Genomic DNA, 14,063 nt, shown 5'->3' on the forward strand with positions numbered 1-14,063 from the left:
TTTGCCACTTGCAGGTAAGGAGCCAAATATGGTAACTTCCTTGACCTTGGATTTCTACTTAACAATAAAAAAATTTTTGAAAAATTTCACAAAAGTAATAAAGTCTTGTTATGTCCTCCAGTTAGGGCCACATAAAAAAATAAAAACACTTGTCGCTATGAGAATAAAGTCGAAAAACATCGAGATAAAACCTGTAATTTTATGAGAATAAAGTTGAATACAAAAACAGTGATAATTTTACCAGAATGAACAGTAATGTGGTCATATTAGGAGAATAAAGCCATAGCATTACAAGAATAACATCAATTTAAAAACAGGTGAGAAAAATATCATAATTTACCAGAATAAAGTCGTGGTGTAACCACCGGTTCCTCCTCCACTTAAGAGGCAATTTGTTCCAAATCCGTTTGGTTTTTACGACGAAACAAACCCAAATGTGTGCGAAGCGTTTTCAAAGTCCTTCATGCTAATGCTAATGCTAATGCATCGATGGTGGGCGGGGCTAACAGGCTCAGTATTTGGCCTTTGCGTGTAAACCCCAAATGAAAGTAGAACCTCACTGAATGTTCCAAGTTCTCCATTATGTCACAAGCGGGTACGACATTATTATTCTCGAAAATTATATTTTTCCCGCCTGTTTTTAATGCTGCGTTCCAGTCCGCCCATAACCCAACCTTCTACCGCTGAAAATGCACTGGAGCGTCAGTCAAACCTGTGACTTCCCACCCGTCAACTCGTACTAGGCCGATGTTCTCCCAGTTCCGAGTTCTGATGTCACGTAGCCAGTCAAACAACAACAGCGACCCCCACGGTCCACCATGCTGCTTTGTTTACATCTAACTCCCACAATTCCTTGCGCTCAAAGTTTGGTGTGACTTACCTGGAACGTTACAATGTCGTGAGTCGTGGTTTGATGCCGTGACTTACGGGCTCGGAAACCGGCCTGAAACGCAGTAAAAATTATGACGTTATTCTCGTAATATTACGGCTTTATTCTCAAAATACGACAAAATTGCTCTCATGATATTACGACTTTATTCTTGTAAAATTATGACTCTATTTGTATTCGACTTTATTCTCATAAAATCATAGGTTTTGTCTCGATATTTTATGACTTACGAACAAGTGTTTTTATTTTCTAATGTGGCCCTAATACGCCGTCGTATCCAACAACAAACTACGATTAAAATTTAGAATTTCAGAGTATTTCTATAAGTGACCTATAAAGGATTAAAGATGCTTATTACCTCCGCCAAGGAGGTTATGTTTTTGCCAGGGTTTGTTTGTTTGTCTATCTGTTTGTTTGTTTGTTTGTTTGTCTGTTTGTTTGTTTGTTTGTCTGTCTGTCTGTTTGTTTGTTTGTTTGTTTGTTTGTTTGTTTGTTTGTTTGTCTGTCCGTTAGTGTGCAACATAACTCAAAAAGTTATAGACAGATTTGGATGAAATTTTCAGGGTTTGTTGGAAATGGGATAAGGAAGAAATGATTACATTTTGGTGGTGATCGGGGGGGGGGGGGGCCCACAGGGGGCGCCACTGATCAGCCTTGGCGGAGGTCTGCGCTCTCCGAGTGCTTCTAGTTTTGTGTCTGTGACTGAGAAACATGCATGCAAAGCTGGGAATTTAAAAAGTCATGTGTAGGGCTGGAAGAAAATATTGGTTCTGCAATATATCGCGATATTTCATTTCACAATACTGTATCAATATTAGAAGTACTGTATCAATATTTTTAGGTATTTATTAAAATGCAGATGTTGTGGATGTTCATTTTTGTTTTTCTTTTTTCTTTATATTTTATTTATTATTTAACACTCTTTTATTAAATAATGTTAGTTCCTTTGTTGGGACTGAACTAAAATACTGTTCTGATGTTAGTTCTGAACTAATAGAATATGAACATTTGAACAGGATCTGAAACTGTAATGTCTGTAAAACTGAATTTCAGTTTGAACACAGGAACATTTTGTGATATAACATTAGATCCTGTTGGGATCAAATATAAATGTGTTTAGTATTTGTGCAGATTTCTGCTGTAATTCAATTCTTCAAGGAAATAATCATTTAAAAAAAAGAAACAAACAAAAAAATTGCCTTTTAAAAAGTATCATGATATATCGTATTGTGATCCCAGTATTGTGATTTGTACCGTATCACCAGATTCAGCCCCAGTTGTATCCAATAACACATTAAGGCTGAAGTGTTGAATTTCAGAGTATTTCTAGGAGTGACCTAAAGAGTTAAAGATGCTTATTTTGTGTCTGTAACTTACAGACGTGCATTCACAGCTGGGAATGTAAAGGGTCATGTGACTGTTGTGATACATCTGACAGAGGAAAGGTCCAGTTTCGTGGTCCTGCAGATCTCCTCAGTGTTTGCTCTTCCCTTCGTAGGCCTGCTTCTCTCCCCATCAGCTGCCACTGGGTCCCTGAGCAGAGGGTGATTAATGTGGGCGAGACCCTCCAAAGCCCCTCTCGGAGGACGCCGAGGGCCGCAGCCTGAAAACAGTCGGCCGCATATTTTCAGCACGCAGTCATCCTTTACTTCAGCAAAAATCTGGAAGTGACAGGCTGCTGAAAACGAGGGGAGAAGTGTTGCAGAAACGATTATAGGCTGTTTACTGCCAGCCATTTTCACTGCGACTTCAGACACACACTGTAAACCTGGACTTTGTATGGACCTAAAATGTTTTAATTACAATGATTTCAGTTTTGTTACATTATTACTGTTCAGTATATTCTACTCATTTGTAGACAGTCGAAAGTACGAGAACAGTTGAAGTTGAATGGATTTAAATCAGTTTTAGTCATGACCATACCTTTTTATCTGTGCATTGCATTGTGGGTATTGGGCATGTTTTTTTTGTTTTTTTTTTTTTTTCTAAATTGAAGATGTTTTTTTTTTTTTTTTTCTTAATTCAAGATTTTTTTTTTTTTTTTTTGCTTAATTCAAGATTTTTTTTGCTCAATTCAATATTATTTTGCTTAATTCAAGATTTTTTTTTTCTTAGTTCAAGATTTTTTTTTTTTTTTTCCTTAATTCAAGATTTTTTTTTTGCTCAATTCAAGATTTTTTTTTTTGCTTAATTCAAGAATTCTTTTTGCTTATTTCAAGGTTTTTGTGGCTTGAATCAAGATTTTTTATGCTTAATTCAAGATGGGTTTTTTTTCTTAATTCAAGATGGGGTTTTTTGCTTAATTCAAGATTTTTTTTTGTGCTTAATTCAAGATTTGTTTTTGCTTAATTCAAGATTTTGTTTGCTTAATTCAATATTATTTTGCTTAATTCAAGAATTTTTTTTTTGCTTAATTCAAGATTTTTTTTTTTTTTTGCTTAATTCAAGTTTTTTTTTTTTCTTAATTCAAGATGTTTTTTTTTTTTTTTTTGCTTAATTCAAGATTTTTTATTTTTTTTTTTGCTTAATTGCAGAATTTTTTTTTTTTGTGCTTATTTTAATATTTGTTTTGTTTTATTTTGTTTTTTGCTAAATTCAAGAATTTTTTTTTTCCTTATTTCAAGATTTTTGTGGCTTAATTCAAGATTTTTGTTGCTTAATTTAAGTAAAAATCTGCCAGTTGAACAAGTGAAAATTTTCTTGTTCAGATTTGTTGAAATCAGAGTTTCCAGATCTGTTGTCTATAAATCAGTTCTTCTATCTCACTGAAAAGTTCCTCTTTAGGTGATTCTGTCTTATTTTAAGTGGGATGAGATATTGGGACTAGAAATGAGACAAACACACTTGGTCAGGTTTAGATTTTTTGCAGTGTAGAATCACACATCAGAAGAAAACACTCTTCAGAAGAAACATCTACAAGTAGAAACTGGACTTTGTTGAAACTGTAGAAATATGACTTTTATTAACTGTCATTTAAACCTCGCTGGTGTCAGGTTCATGTTCTGAAGTTTAATAATTATACAAAGCAGTTTATATTGCAAAAGATTTTAATTTAAATCAACTTGAAATTGAGTCCAATAAACTGATGATATTATATTTAATGATTATACAAAGGAACTGACATTGCAACTAATTTTAAGTTAAATTAAACTGGCATTTAGAGTGTTGGACTTAAAATAGCAATTCCATTCAAATCATGCATTTCAGTTTAATACACTCAAGTTTTCATTACTCATTATTTACATTTTTTAAGGCAGTGGGTCACCTCAGATTTTTTAAAGTAAACTCAACTTATCCGGTCTCACAGTGCATGTGTTTGAAGAGCAGAGAAGCGACCGGTGAAATGCAACATGACGCTGCAGTTTGAGCCGACTGTTTACCGGAAGGACGCACACTCATGAAAGGGACAAACTGTCAACAGTGTCAGCGGTGGGGGGGTGGTGGGGGGGGGTTATTCTGTGGAATCTGACAAGTGCAGAAGACAGACCTGAGTCCGCTGCAGGGAAAGAGCTCTGGTGTAGCACCACAGCGCCATCATGTGGCTCTAAGACCGTCACCTCATTCCACAAATTTCCTTTTATTTATTTATTTATTTATTTGGTATTTATTTGCAATTTTTTTAAGTATATAAATTGGGTGCCATGTTATCTTATAAATTAAAGACAATGGTAAAAACAATGCTATTTGATTTCTTTTTTTTTTTTTTTCACATTCCACAGGTTTACTGACAGGATACAAATTTATAGCAATAGATAGAATGTGAAAACTGGGCTTTAAACCAGTGGTCCTCAGCTGGTCTGTGTTCAGGACCCACTATCACCCCTCAGTGACAAGACAACACCCACATTATTATGATATTACCCTCTGTATTTTGCATTTTTTGCAGTGTAAATCAGGTATTTTTTTCTGTATTTAATTCACTGATCATGTAGATGTTCATAAAAGCTCAGATTACAGTTGAAGGTTATTATATCTGATACTTTATGCTCTTTATAAACACAGACTGTTTATCATATACTGCTTATCTCTACTGTTCATACTGTTTATATCTGACTGTTTTGCACATTAACATCTCAGTTTTGCACATGCTGTATGACATTTACCTCTGACAGTTTGTACTTTTACCAGATGTACATTAAGTAAATATATATTTCTTCTCTTAGTAATAGTAGCTTATATTTTTATGCTGTTTTCCTCCTGCGTGGCATTTTTAAATGCCACTTTTGGTTGTGTAACTGTCTAGTTCAATTATTCTATTCTGAGTTTTCATACTTATACTTTTATACTTATGCTCCTAAGACCCAGGAAATGTCAGCAAAGTACCAGCTTTTTTTGTTTTTATTAAATAAGTGCTTATATTGGAAACATCATGATGCAACAGTTTTTTCAGATGCAGTTTTTAACATTTTTATGGAATGTCCTCTGTGGTGGACAGTTTTCTTTTCTTTTAGTATAAAGTTGTGAAACTCTTGTCCACAAATGTGGACAGAAAACCCATAGCTGGGTCTGAGGAGGTTCAATTCTTGTGGCATTCAGTGTGGATCTTCAGTAAGATCTTCATTGTACAGGGAACCCTGTTTCTATACTGCACACATGACAATAAACGCTGTGAATCTTGGATCAAAAACATAGAAAACCACAGAAAAATTGACTTTTTCAGTGAAATCTCTCATTACCTGATCCAGGTGTATATATATATATATATATATATATATATATATATATATATATATATATATATATATATATATATATATATATATATATATAAGTCTCTGTCTTCATGACAATATGATCTATTTGGTTTAAGTCCAGTCCATTTCAAGCAGATTGTATTTGGACACTGACACTGAGCCTGGGCCGGTTTTAGCCATTTAGGAGCCCGAGGGGAGATTTGAATTTAAGATAGAAACATATAGAAACAAGATAGAAACATATATAGCTAGCTAGCTAGTTAGTTAGCTTGCTAGCTAACAACTGTGTGCTAGTTAGCATTAGCATCTGACCTTGGAACACACCCAGTAGTTTGACAGTAGCTGCAGTCAGGTCTTCTTCCGCAGGTTGAATCCAGCAGGTGTCCAGTTGTGTTTGTGGTTTTGGAAAGGCCGACAACACAACATGAGCCAGTCGCTGTGGATCTCTTCCACCAGACTTGCATGTCCCGTACACGCACCACTTTGGGATTCGGCTCCAGTCTGGAGGTGAAGGCTTTGCCATGCGCTCCTCTCTTAGTTCCCGGTGTCTTAGTTCCTAGTGTCTTAGTTCCCGGTATCTTAGTTCCCGGTGTCTTAGTTCCTGTGTCTTAGTTCCTGGTGTCTTAGTTCCCGGTGTCTTAGTTCCCGGTGTCTTAGTTCCTGTGTCTTAGTTCCTGTGTCTTAGTTCCCGGTGTCTTAGTTCCCGGTGTCTTAGTTCCCGGTGTCTTAGTTCCTGTGTCTTAGTTCCTGGTGTCTTAGTTCCCGGTATCTTAGTTCCCGGTGTCTTAGTTCCTGTGTCTTAGTTCCTGGTGTCTTAGTTCCCGGTGCTACTGGATGCATAGGTCGGACACACTTGAAGTCCAGGAGTTCTGGGCTTGTCTTTGGACAGTTGCGTCTCTACTTTGGGGCTCATTTTCTCAGCCTGTTAGCTCCTCCTCTGTAAACGGACGTTATGTGCAGCCTTTAATTTCATCCCCTTACACAAGGACAAGAGGAGAAAAGTACCCAGTCCCATCAACAGGTGGAAGGATTCAGCTGATTCAGTCATCTTCCATAACACAAAACATACAATCAACAAGAAAAGCACTCGGAGCGCAGACCTCCACGTAGACAGATCTGCCCCCCCACCCGTGTTTGTTTGTTTGTTAGCAAGGTAACTCAAAAAGTTATGGATGGATTTTCATGAAATTTTCAGGAAACGTTGATACTGGCACAAAGAAGAAATGATTAAATTTTGGTGGTGATCGGGGGTGGGGGGGCCCACAGGGGGGCCCCACTGATCGGCCCTGGTGGAGGTCTACGCTGTCTTTTCTAGAAAAGCACTTGGAGATAAATTTATTTATTTTTCTTATCAATGAAAGAGGGCACTTTACAGTTTAGATTTTACACAAAATTAACTTTAAAAAAATGTCTTATTTTTTTTGTATATTACAGTTAAATATATGTTGTTTGTTTTCAAAGTTTCAAAAATATAAACAGACACCTTTGGCACAGGAACACATTTGGACTCATTTTTTTCAATCAAAAATGCTGAAGAGTTGGAGGTACTTGGATAAAAAAGTATATTTCAGGGGGTACTCCACTGTAAAAAGTATATTTCAGGGTGTATTCCACTATAAAAAAGTATATTTCAGGGGGTACTCCACTGTAAAAAGTATATTTCAAGGTGAAAGTATATTTCAGGGGGTACTCCACTGTAAAAAGTATATTTCAGGGGGTACTCCACTGTAAAAAGTATATTTCAGGGAGTGCTCCACTGTAAAAAGTATATTTCAGGGGGTACTCCACTATAAAAAGTATATTTCATGCTGCTTAAGTGAATCTTAAGGCTCATTTCCCTTTTCTCTATCTCCTGACTCTGTGTAAACTTTCATCTGAGTGTTCAGGACGTTTGTCCTGTTCTATTCTACAGGGTGTCCCATAAGTCTCCATACATAGGAGACATAATACATATGGTTCTAACATGTATTTCTTTATATTTCTTCTTTATAGTTCTTCAGCAGTGGAGGACACGCATTGAAATGTGTTCCCGACAAAATGGCAGTCATATAGCGCATATTACATAAATAAAAATGGTTTATGTCAAGAAACGTTTATTTTTCCTATGTATGGAGACTTATGGGACACCCTGTATATTAGACTGATGTAGAATCAGTCTGCTGATGATTTTTTTTTATGAAATTTATGGTGTGGTGGTAAGGATTAGTGGAAACACTAGTAGTAGACGCTCATGCTGGATCTGTCAAGCCCTAGTCTGGGGGGAGGAGGAGAGGATACCACGCTGTACAGTATTTGAATGTGACTGCAGTACCAGTTTTGGCCACAATCCTACATATGTCACCTTTAAATATAGTGAAATACATGATTTTCACTTAAGAATACAAATTACAGAGGATAATATTTGAAAAAACGTTGATAAATCAGAAAGATTCATTTGGGAAGTGACACAAAAGTAGCACTGGGTCTTTGTGGGTTAAAAAAAGTTTGTCTTATTTTCATTCAAGTTATTTTATCTGCTCTAATAACTGTATAAATGGTATCATAGGACTTACACACCAGACTAACTGACCTGTACTAAAGACCTGAGCTCAGCAGAGGAAGCAGAGTTTTCCAGACATTTGCATTTCCATCTGATTCAAACAGGAGCAATGTGCTGACAGACGACTGTTTCACATCCTGCTCTCATTACTGATTAGAATCTTTTCCACATTATAGTCTGTGTAATGTGACAGTAACAGACATTTAGTCTCATTTAACCCTTTCATGCATAGTGGTCACTACAGTGGTCACTACAGTGGTCACTACAGTGGACAGCTGCTCTCTTGTATATTAATGGATTCTGTTTTAGTTCCCTATCAGCAAACACAGTGGACACTCACACTGCAAAAATCTAAATCTGACCAAGTGTATTTGTCTCATTTCTAGTCCAAGTGTCTCATCACACCTAAAACCAGACGGAATCACCTAAAGAGGAACTTTTCACTTAGATATAAGAACTGATTTTAGACAACAGATCTGGAAAATCTGATTTCAAGAAATCTTACCAAGATCCTTTTCACTTGTTCAAATGGCAGATTTTTTTGCTTGAATTAAGCAAAAAAAAAAAAAGTTACTCTTTAGGTGATTATGTCTCATTTTAAGTGTGATGAGATATTTTGACAAGAAATGAGAAAAATACACTTGGTAAGATTTAGATTTTTGCAGTGCATGCACCATCCCATACACTGGAATTCATACTGTTAGTGTAACTTTACTGTTCTAGATAAACCTGGTCTGCACTAACATGTTGGAGTGGAAATCTATTGCTTTTTATTGTTATTAAATTGTAAATAACCTTTTTTTGCATATTATTTCCATGATGTGAGTAATGACTAGTTTTTGTGTATGTTCAAATGTGAGAAAACATCAGAATATCTGCATTAAAAATGTTTTCATTTCATAGTTTTCACACAGTTTATCAGTAAATACGTTTCTTTACTTCAGAAACTTAATGCATGGTGTCCAGCTGAGTGGACATTTTTGTAACTCCATGAAACATGGGTTCATAAAAACAATTTCAATCACATAGTTTTTTTTAATGCCTAGAGGAATAAAAACACTCACAAATAAAAATCTTGATTAAAGCTCTCACAATTCATGCATGAAAGGGTTAAATCCCACAGTGCAGAGCTTTGTCCCCTCCTAGTGGTGACTTCATAGAACTGCAGTCTGATCAAACAGGAAACACTCCACAGAACAAAAACACCAAATGTTTATTTAAACAACATTTTAATGATGTAAATCATCAGTCCATATAGTTTAAGAGTGATAACAGGATTATGAGAAACAGCCTTTAACAACGTTGCTAGTGATGTACAGTCTGTAGACGGTCTTAAATATTCATAGAAAGACGAGGAACACGCTGAAAAATTACTTCATTGAACTGTTTTTTGCTGCTTTTTTTTTTTTTTGCTTTAGTTTAGTTTTTTTTTGTTCACATTAGTTACAAGACCTAAACCAGTACTGTATTTACATAGTGCAAAACCACACTTGCTGTCAAATAACATACTTCAAACACTTTGATGAAAGTGAGAGCAACACAAACACCTTCACACAGCGTACCTTTGATCCAACCAGAAAGACTTTTCCCAAGTTGTGACGCTCGGTACACTGTCGCCTCCTACCTCTGGGCTTCACATTGCATACAGCCCGACATACTGCATTAACACACCGACTGCGTCTGCGTCAGCGTCACTGAAATCTCACTATGATTCACTATCAGATACTATTATCAAATTGGATTCCAACCGATAAAATGTTAAAACTATCAAATGGCTTTAAGAACAGGGTGATTGTATTCTTTTAATACAACAGGGGAAATCTGACTTTTTTTTGTACACTTGTATTTACAACAGTTTTAATATTAGTATGTACAGGAGTTTGTGTTGACGTGTTTGTCTACTGGTGGTGACTGTCTCTGAAGTCCACCTGCAGCGTCTGCTTCAGCTAAAGTTGGAATCAAAGTGAGTAAACGCTCAAAAACAGAATCAGTTTAGACCAGGGGTGTCAAACTCATGTTAGTTCAGTTCCATGTTCAGCTAAATTTGATCTGAAGTGGGCCGAACCAGTAAAATAATAACATAATAACCTACACATAATTTTTTTATATGCAAAAAATAAGATTAAATTATGAAATCACTGACATTTAACTATCCAAACAAAAAAGATGTGAATAACCTGAAAAAAACTCCTGAAATTTCTGAAGAAAAATAAGAAATAATAAGAAAAATCTGATCAATATTAGGCCTCAATTTATGATTTATACATGTGCAATTACAGATCAGATCTACCAAGACACAAAACAGGCAGAATATTGTTAAAATTTTGATTGAATTTAAAATCGTCAAACTCATTTCAGTTCAGTTCCACATTCAGCTAAATTTGATCTGCAGTGGACCGAACCAGTAAAATAGGAACATAATAATAAATATATAATGTCAACTCCAAACTTTTCTCTGTTTTAGAGCGAAAAAAGTAAATTTACATTATGAACAGGTTTACATCTACAAACCATCCTTTCAAACGATGTGAATAACATGAACAAACTGAAACGATAAATGTAATTTTAACAATATTCTGCCTCTGCTTACCATATACACATGTACTTTATAACTTATAGATCACAGCGGATCTACAAACACAAAACATTTCATGACAGGCAGAATATTGTTAAAACTGTACACAAGACATTTCAGGTTGTTCATATTTGATCAGGTTATTCACACTTTTATGCAACATTATACTTTGTTTTAGTGTAAATACATGAAAATATTTACATTTACAAAGAGACAAATTTGGAGTTGTCATTATTTCTGTTATTATGATCGTATTTGACTGGTTTGACCCATTTGAAATTGGTCTGAATGTGGAACCTGAACTAAAAGGATTGGTAATACCTTAGTGTAATTTTTGCATTTCACAAACTCATCCCAAGGGCACACATTGTTAAAAAGAGACCGAGCTGATGAAGTCCTGAACTGTCTGCTTTGGCCCACACACACATATTCATTATCTTTACTCTCAAAGGGGAGAAAAAACCCCATAAACTACTCATATTAACAAAAGAAAATTACTCATACTGATTGATCGATCAGTGTAATAGTTGCAGCTCTTGTAACTCTTGGCCTCTGTTTCTGAAGACCGTGTCTAGTACAGATGAAGGTCTACACTTCTAGGAGACGAATACACCTGGTGCTAAAAATGACAGAATATCAGTACGTTTATGGAGGCTTTAAGGGAGCCTGAGTCCACACGCTGAAAAAAAGGCTATTTTAAATGGGATCTGCATGTAAACAAGAATGGTATTCAGAATTATGAGTGTAAACAGCTTGGTAAGGTTTTAGTCTTTGTCAGAATAAAAACGCAGATATTTTGTGCGTGTAAACATAGCCAATGATGTTGTAAAGACGACGAACAGTCCTGATTTTAGACCAGGGCTCTCAAACTCATGTTCTTTCAGGTTCCGCATTCAGCTCGATTTGATCTGCAGTGGGCCGGACCAGTAAAATAATAACAGAATAACCTAGAAATAATGACAACTGCAAATTTTTGTCTTTGTTTTAGTGCAAAAAAAAAAAAAAAAAAAAAAATTATGAAAAGACTTACTTTTATAAACTATCAAAAAAAAAAGTGAATAACCTGAAAAAACTGAAATTTAAATTTAAAAACTAGAGAAAATTTAGTGGAATTTTAACAATATTATGCCCAATCTTATCATTTCTACAAGTGCATTATGGATCAGATCTACACAGACACTAAACACTGAGGAACAGGCAGAAAAATGTTAAAATTTTGTTTAATTTTCTTTAGACCAGGGGTGTCAAACTCATTTTAGTTCAGTTTCACATTCAGCTAAATTTGATCTGCAGTGGGCCGAACCAGTAAAATAACAACATAATAATATATAAATAATGTCAACTCCAAACTTTTCTCTATATTTTAGAGTAAAAAAAGTAAATTTACATTATGAACAGGTTTATATCTACAAACTATCCTTTCAAAAGATGTGAATAACATGAACAAACTAAAACAATAAGTAATTTTAACAATATTCTGTTTCAGTTTATCATTTACACATGTTCGTTATAACTTATAGATCACAGCGGATCTACAAACACACAAAACATTTAATAACAGAATAAAATTATACTTACTTCTCTTAAGACATTTTAGTTTGTTCATATTTGTTCAGATTATTCACATTTTTTGTGAAATCATACTTTGTTTTAGTGTAAATACATGAAAATATTTACATTTACAAACAGAAAAACTTGGAGTTGTCATTATTTCTATGTTATTATGATTGTATTCTACTGGTCTGACCCACTGGAGATTGAATTGGTCTGAATGTGGAACTTGAACTAAAAGGATTGGTCATATCTTAGTGTAATTTTTGCATTTCACAAATTGATCCCAAGGGCCGGACTGGACCCTTTGGTGGTCCGGATTTAGCCCCCAGGCCGCATGTTTGACACCTGTGCTTTAGACATTTCAGGTTGTTCATATTTGTTCAGGTTATTCACATTTTATTGTTACAGGATAGTTTGTAAATGTAAATATTTTCATAATCTAATGTTATTTTTTGCACTAAAAGACAAAAAAGTGAAGATTGTATTATTTATAGGCATAATGTAATATTATTTTTCTCACATCAAAGCAAGAAGAAAATCTGGGGTCATTCTTTTTTTTGTCAGTTATTCTGCTGTTATTATTTGACTGTAGATCATATTGGTCTGTATGTGGAACCTGAACTAAAATGAGTTCCACAGCCTTGACTGTGGAATTTTTGCACTTTGTAAATTCATCCCAGGGGCTGGATTGGAACCTTTGGCGGGTGGCATTTGGCCCCCGGGCCGCATGTTTGACACCCCTGCTTTTAGACCTTTACATCGATAACCTCCTTGTGCGCAGACGGACCCTCAGAGAGCAAATATCACCAGAGAAAACAAAAAAAACGCAGCACTTTGTATGAAGCACAAACAGCATTTGGGAACTCAAGACGATTCCAGTCAGAGGAGGGGGGGGGGGGGGGGGGGGGGGACAAACAAAAACAACCCCAAACAGTTTTCACACGAGGCAAGAAGATCAATATGACAAACTGTTACGTAGCAGAACCACCTAGACAGGTTTAGAGAATATACACGGAGCCTGTTTCGCTTCTTAGAAGTTAAGTCATTAGAATCATTTGAACACAGAATGGGACACGTTTTAACTGAACATTAAAAAAAAAAACACTCACTACAGACACACAAATGGGAGTGGTTTTGGTAGAAAGACAACCCCTGACACTGATGTTCTGAGGACAAATAAACAAGTGATTATAAAGACACGTATTGTCGCTGTCGGGCGGAAACCTCGCAAGTCCATTTTTGGTCTTTTTTTTGTCATAAATAGATTCTATTGGTCAGTTTTCACGTTGGTATGACTGTTTTTAGAAATATTTAACTGATGAAAAGAGTTGAAAATGGCTTGTGACTCCAGCTCTTAACTCTAGAGCTGAAACGATTAATCGACTGTTTGGTAGTGGTTTACTGTTCTTATTTATCTATTTGTTGTTGTTTTTTGTTTTTTTTTAACTGTATGGCTTTTTAATCTATTCTTGTATTTTATTCTTTTATTTAGATTTTATTTATTCTTCTGTACAGCACTTTCTTCTTTTTTGCACAGTTTTCTATATCTTTAAATCTATTTCTGTATTTTATTCTTATATTTTGGTTTTATTTATTCTTCTGTACAGCACTTTGGTCCACTGCAGTTGTTTTAAAGTGCTTTACAAATAAAGTTGGATTGGATTGGACCCAGTGATCCAAAAAAAAAATCATTCAACCACAATTCTCCTGAATCAAAGCTTTGTTTCCTTCATTTCTCAGCTGTTAAACATTGGTTCCACTATTACGTTTCACACAGACGCTTATTGTGACGCACAAAGAAGCTTCAATTCA

The sequence above is a fragment of the Sphaeramia orbicularis genome, chromosome 3, assembly GCF_902148855.1.
Source record: "Sphaeramia orbicularis chromosome 3, fSphaOr1.1, whole genome shotgun sequence".
Taxonomy (NCBI): Eukaryota; Metazoa; Chordata; class Actinopteri; order Kurtiformes; family Apogonidae; genus Sphaeramia; species Sphaeramia orbicularis.